Below are 6593 nucleotides of genomic sequence, written 5' to 3'. Positions count from 1 at the left end.
TCCCCTTTGAGGGGGGCGACAGCCCTAGATGGGGAAAGGGGTGGCGGCTAGGAGGGGAGGAGGGGGTGGCGCACCCCCTTGTGGGCCTTAGGCCCACCTGCTCTAGGGTTTCCCTCCTTCCCCCTCTTAGGCGCCATGGGCCAGGTGTGGGGGGCACACCAGCCCACCCAGGGGCTGGTTCCCTCTCACACTTGGCCCATGTAGCCTCCTGGGGCTTGTGGCCTCTCCCGGTGGACCTCCAGAACCCTTCAAGTGGTCCCGGTACTTTGCCGGTGGTGCCCGAAACATGTCCACCGTCCAAACCCATCCATCCTATATATCAATCTTTACCTCCGGACCATTTCGGAGCTCCTCGTGACATCCGGGGTCTCATCCGGGACTCCGAACAACCTTCGGAAACCTCGTATAACAATTCCTTATAACCCTAGGGTCGTCAAACCTTAAGTGTGTAGACCCTACGGGTTCGGGAGGCATGCAGACATGACCGAGACACTCACCGGCCAATAACCATCCGCGGGATCTGGATACCCATGGTGGCTCCGACATGTTCCACGATGATCTCATCGTATGAACCATGATGTCAAGGATTCAATCAATCCCGTATACAATTCCCTTTGTGTGTCGGTATAGAACTTGCCCGAGATTCGATCGTTGGTATACCTATACCTTGTTCAATCTCGTTACCGGTAAGTCTCTTTACTCGTTTCATAGCACGTCATTGATGTCTACTACACAACCTTCTCCTTGTAGACATTGTTGGGCCTCCAAGTGCAGAGGTTTGTAGAACAGTAGCAATTTTCCCTCAAGTGGGTGACCTAAGGTTTATCAATCCGTGGGAGGCGTAGGATGAAGATGGTCTCTCTCAAGCAACCCTGCAACCAAATAACAAAGAGTCTCTTGTGTCCCCAACACACCCAATACAATGGTAAGTTGTATAGGTGCACTAGTTCGGCGAAGAGAAGGTGATACAAGTGCAATATGGATGGTAGATATAGGTTTTGTAATCTGAAATTACAAAAACAGCAAGGTAAAAAATGGTAAAAGTGAGCACGAACGGTATTGCAATGTGTGGAAACAAGGCCTAGGGTTCATACTTTCACTAGTGAAGTTCTCTCAACAATGATAATATAATTGGATCATATAACTAGCCCTCAACATGCAACAAAGAGTCACTCCAAAGTCACTAATAGCGGGGAACAAACGAAGAGATTATTGTCAGGTATGAAACCACCACAAAGTTATTCTTTGTGATCGATCTATTCAAGAGTCCGTAGTAAAATAACACGAAGCTATTCTTTCCGTTCGATCCATCATAGAGTTCGTACTAGAATAACACCTTAAGATACATATCAACCATGACCCTAATGTCACCTAGATACTCCATTGTTACCTCAAGTATCCGTGGGCATGATTACACGATATGCATCACATAATCTGAGAATCATCTATTCAACCAACACATAGAACTTCAAAGAGTGCCCCAAAGTTTCTACCGGAGAGCCAAAACATACATCGAGTACTCACATGAATCAAACATGTGCCAACCCATATGCATAGGTTCCCAATGTCACAAACCCGCAAGTTGATCACAGAAGATAGACACGTGCAATACATACATCAAGTGTTCTCAAAGACTCAATCCGATAAGATAACTCCAAAGGGGAAACTCAATTCATTACAAGAGGGAGAGGAGGAAGAACATCATAAGATCCAACTATAGTAGCAAAGCCCATGGTACATCGAGATCAAGACATCTCAAGAACACGAGACAAAGAGAGAGAGATCAAACACATAGCTACTGGTACATACCCTCAGCCCTGAGGGAGCACTACTCCCTCCTCGTCATGGAGATCGCCGGGATGATGAAGATGGCCACCGGAGATGGATTCCCCCTCCGGCAGGGTGCTAGAACGGGCTCCAGATTGGTTTTTGGTGGCTACAGAGGCTTGCGGCGGCGGAACTCCCGATCTAGGTTTGTTTTGGGGGGTTTCTGAATTTATAGGAATTTATGGCAGTGGAATTACGTCGGTTGGGCCCACGAGGAGGTCACAAGCCTCGTAGGCGCCGCCTAGGGTGATGGTGGCGGCCTCAGGGCTTGTGACTCCGCGTGGCTCTTCTGGCCTTCTTCCAAAGCTTCGGGGGTCTCTTTTCTCCAAAAAAAATCATCGTACATTTTCATTCCATTTGGACTCTGTTTGAAAAAGGGTCAAAAACACGAAAAAAAACAGAAAATGGCACTTGGCACTTAGTTATTAGGTCAGTCCCAAAAAAGATATAAAATAGCATATTCATGCATATAAAACATCCAAAGTTGACAATATAATAGCATGGAACCATCAAAAATTATAGATACGTTGGAGACGTATCAAGCATCCCCAAGCTTAACTCCTGCTCGTCCTCGAGTAGGGAAGTGATAAAGAATGAATTTTTGATGTTGCATGCTACCTAACATAGTTGTCCTTTGTAACTTCTCTCACGTGACATGAATGTTCAGATCCATTAGATTCAAAACAATAGTTTGCTATTGACGTGGAGACAATAATACTTCAAGCAAACTAGCAAGGTAATCACGAACTTTCAAAATAACAAGGCCAAAAAGAAAGTTATCCCTACAAAATCATATAGTCTGGCTATGCTCTATCATCCTTGCACAATTAATTTAAATCATGCACAACCTCGGTATTGGCCAAGTAATTGTTTTCACACCTTTACTTTCTCAAACTTTTTCAACTCTCACGCAATACATGAGCGTGAGCCATGGTTTTAGCACTATAAGTGGAATGGAGTGTGGTGGAGGTTGCAAGGCAAACAAGGAGAAGATGGTCACATTGACTAGGCATATCAATGAGCTATGGAGATGCTCATCAATAGATATCAATGTGAATGAGTAGGGATTGCCATACAAATGATGCACTAGAGCTAGGAGTATGTGAAAGCTCTTAAAGAAAACTAGTGGGTGTGCACCCAAATTGCTTGCTCACAAAGACCTAAGGCAATTTTGAGGAAGCCCATCATTAGAATATACAAGCCAAGTTATATAATAAAAAAATTCCACTAGCTATATGGTGGTGACTAAACGAGAGACTCTCAACCATGAAGATCATGGTGCTTAATATGAAGCACAAGTGTGGAAAGGAGATAGTAGCATTGTCCCTTCTCTCTTTTTCTCTCATTTTTTGGTGGGCTCTTTGGCCTCTTTTTTTATTTTTTTTATTTTGGTGGGCATCTTTGGCCTCTTTTATTTCCTCACATGGGACAATGCTCCATCAATGATGATCATCACACTTACAACTCAAAACTTAGAGCAATGATGACTCTATATGAAATGCCTTCGGTAGTGTACCGTGACAATGATCTAGCATGGCATAGACATCAATGGAAACATCATGCTAGCTATCTTATGATCATGCAATGGCAATGTAGAAGCTGTGGCACATTTCATGGTGGTATTTGCATGGCAATATATCTCGGAATGGCTTTGAAAATGCCATAGTAGGTAGGTATGGTGGCTGTTTTGAGGGAGGATATATGGTAGGTTTATGCACCGGCGAAAGTTGCACGGTACTAAAGAAGATAGTGATGGTGGAAGGTGAAAGTGCATCTAAACCATGGACTCAACATTAGTCAAGAAGAACTCATATACTTGTTGCAAAAGTTTTATTAGTAATCAAAAGAAAGCAGTCAACGCATACTCCTAGGGGAAGGGTTGGTAGGTATAAACCTTCGCGCGATCCCGACCGCTACACAGAGGATGACAATCAATAAACTAATCATGCTCAAACTTCATCACATAGCGGTTCACCATAGGTGCATGCTACGGGAATCACTAACTTCAACACAAGTATCTCTAGATTCACAACACCATACTAACCTAACTTAAATATTACCACAACCAAATCTCAAAACTAATTGAGAGGAATCAAGCTTCTCTTTCTACTCAATGCACATGAAGATGGAAGTTTTCGTAACCCTTTGGATAACTACCACTTTTGGGACTAATTTCATAGCATAAGCCAACTACCAAGCCACGCACCGCTGTGCTCTAAAAGATATAAGTGAAGCACATAGAGCAAAATCAACTAGCTCTAAAGATATAAGTGAAACACATGTGAGCTGAATTGCCTAACTCAAAGGATATAAGTGAAGCTCGACAAAATCACGGTGAGTGCATGTATCTCTCTCTAGGTGTGCAGCAAGGAAGATCGTGACACAACAAAAATAAAATACTCCTACGATACAAGACGCTCCAAGCAAAACACATATCATGTGGTGAATAAAAATATAGCTCCAAGTAACATTACCGATGGATTGAAGACGAAAGAGGGGATGCCTTCCCGGGGCATCCCCAAGCTTAGGGTTTTTCGGCATGCTTGAATCAACTTGGGGTTCCTTGGGCATCCCCAAGCTTGAGCTCTTGCCACTCTTTATCTCTTTGTCCATAAGAACTTCACCCAGAACTTGAAAACTTCACAACACAAAACTTAAACAGAAACTCGTGATATCATTAGTATAAGAAAGCAAATCACCACTTCCTTAGGTACTGTAGCAAACTTAAATTCTACTTATGTTGGTGTTGTGTTGCTGTATTTTAACTTTTCTATGGCTAGTACCCTCCGATACTATCCATAGTTTCATCAAAATAAGCAACCAACTCAACAAAAACAGAATCTGTTAATAGCAGACCAGTCTGTAGCAATATGTATACTTTGTATACTTCTGCTACTTCAAAACATATGAAACATTACGACGGTCTTAAGAAATTTCCTAGAAATCAGCAGCAAAAAGAATCAACTCAAAAGCTCTTACAGAATAAAAATGAAAATTCTTTTCATGAGCAGAAAGTTTCTGTCTTTTTCCAGCATGATCAAACAATCATCACCAAGACTAATCATAACGGTTTTGCTTGGCACAAACACAAAAAGAAACACAAAAGACACAATCATAACAGAATTATGATGGTGTGGAGAAAACAAAACAGGAAGCAAAAAAACAAAGAAAAATTTATTCATTGGGTTGCCTCCCAACAAGCGCTATCGTTTAACTCCCTTAGCTAGGCATTGATTTCAATGATGCTCACATAAAAGGTAAGGATTGAAACACAAGGAGAGCATCATGGAGCAAATGTCTAGCACAGTTAAGTCTAACCCACTTCCTATGCATAGGGATTTTGTGATCAAACAGTTTATTGTAGCAAGAATCAACTAGCATAGGATGGCAAAACAAGCATAGCTTCAAAAATTTCAACATATGGAGAGGAAGCTTGATACTATTGCAATAAGTAGAAGCATATGATCCTCTCTCATAGTAATTTTCAGTAGCATCATGAATGAATTCAACAATATAACCAGCACCTAAGGCTTTCTTTTCATGATCTACAAGCATAGGAATTTTACTACTATCCACATAAGGAAATCTATTCTCAAGAATAGTAGTGGGAGTATCGTAAAGGACTTGAATGCTACAAATAGTTTCCTCATTGAAAAAGCAAGGTTTAGCAAAGGGGTACTCAAGAGTATGACAAGTTTTATCATCCCTCTTCTTTATAGCATAAGTATCCTCACAATAATCATCATAGATAGGAGGCATGCAATAGTCATAGTAAATTTGATCACTCAAAGTGGGGGGACTAAAAGGATCATCTTCACATAACGAAGCATCCTCAAGCTTGTGCTTCTCCAAATCATAGACATAATCACTCTCATCATTAATAGCATGAATATCACCAAGAATATAGCAATTATTATCATCCTCCGCATTTATACCATTTGGGAGAGATACCTCTTTACCTTTACTTTTTCTTCTTTTCTTCTTCTTCACCCCATGTGAAGATTTACTTAATTCTTCTAAGCTTCCTTTTGGAGAGGTTGGTTGAATGGAGAGCTCCTCCTCGTTACCTGATTCATCATAAGATATAATAGGAGGGTATTGGGAAACCTCTTCCCCTTTGTTAGTATTATCTTTATCTTCCATTTGTTTTCTTGCCTTTAAGTAATTGGCATTATAAGGATTCTCAATGCAATTCACCGCACAATATAAACAAATTTCTTCTAGATCATGATCAAGCATTTTCATGACAACCCAATCTGGAAGGTGCTTAGTTATATGTTTCATTTCTTCATATCTCAGAAGCAAACTAAGTTCATTTTGATATGCAAGGGAAATCAAGTCATCACAATTTTTGGACACAATTTGATCATGAAACAATTTGCATTGCAGATTTAAATGACCATGTTCTTTGCAAAGTTCACAAGGACGGCTATCAGTATTAAATATTTCAGCACAATCATCTAGCTTCACATGCAACGACTTAGTTTCTAAATACTTATGCGTCTTGCAAAATCTATCTTCTCTTTTTGGTATATATTTGCAAATTCTATGTATACCACAGAAATCAACATGCTTATAGGAGACATTTTCATCATGAATAGTGCAATCACAATTAGCATCATGGATATTCAAAGTATTCATGCTAAGGACATTGCAATCATGCTCATCGTTCACATATTCTATGCCAAGCATTTTATGTAATTCTTCTTTCAGCACTTGAGCACAATTTTCCTTCCCATCATGCTCACGAAAGACATTGAAAATAT

Source organism: Hordeum vulgare, chromosome 1H (genome assembly GCF_904849725.1).
Source record: "Hordeum vulgare subsp. vulgare chromosome 1H, MorexV3_pseudomolecules_assembly, whole genome shotgun sequence".
NCBI lineage: Eukaryota > Viridiplantae > Streptophyta > Magnoliopsida > Poales > Poaceae > Hordeum > Hordeum vulgare.
The sequence above is the reverse complement of the archived record's forward strand: the minus strand, read 5'-3'. Positions refer to the sequence as shown.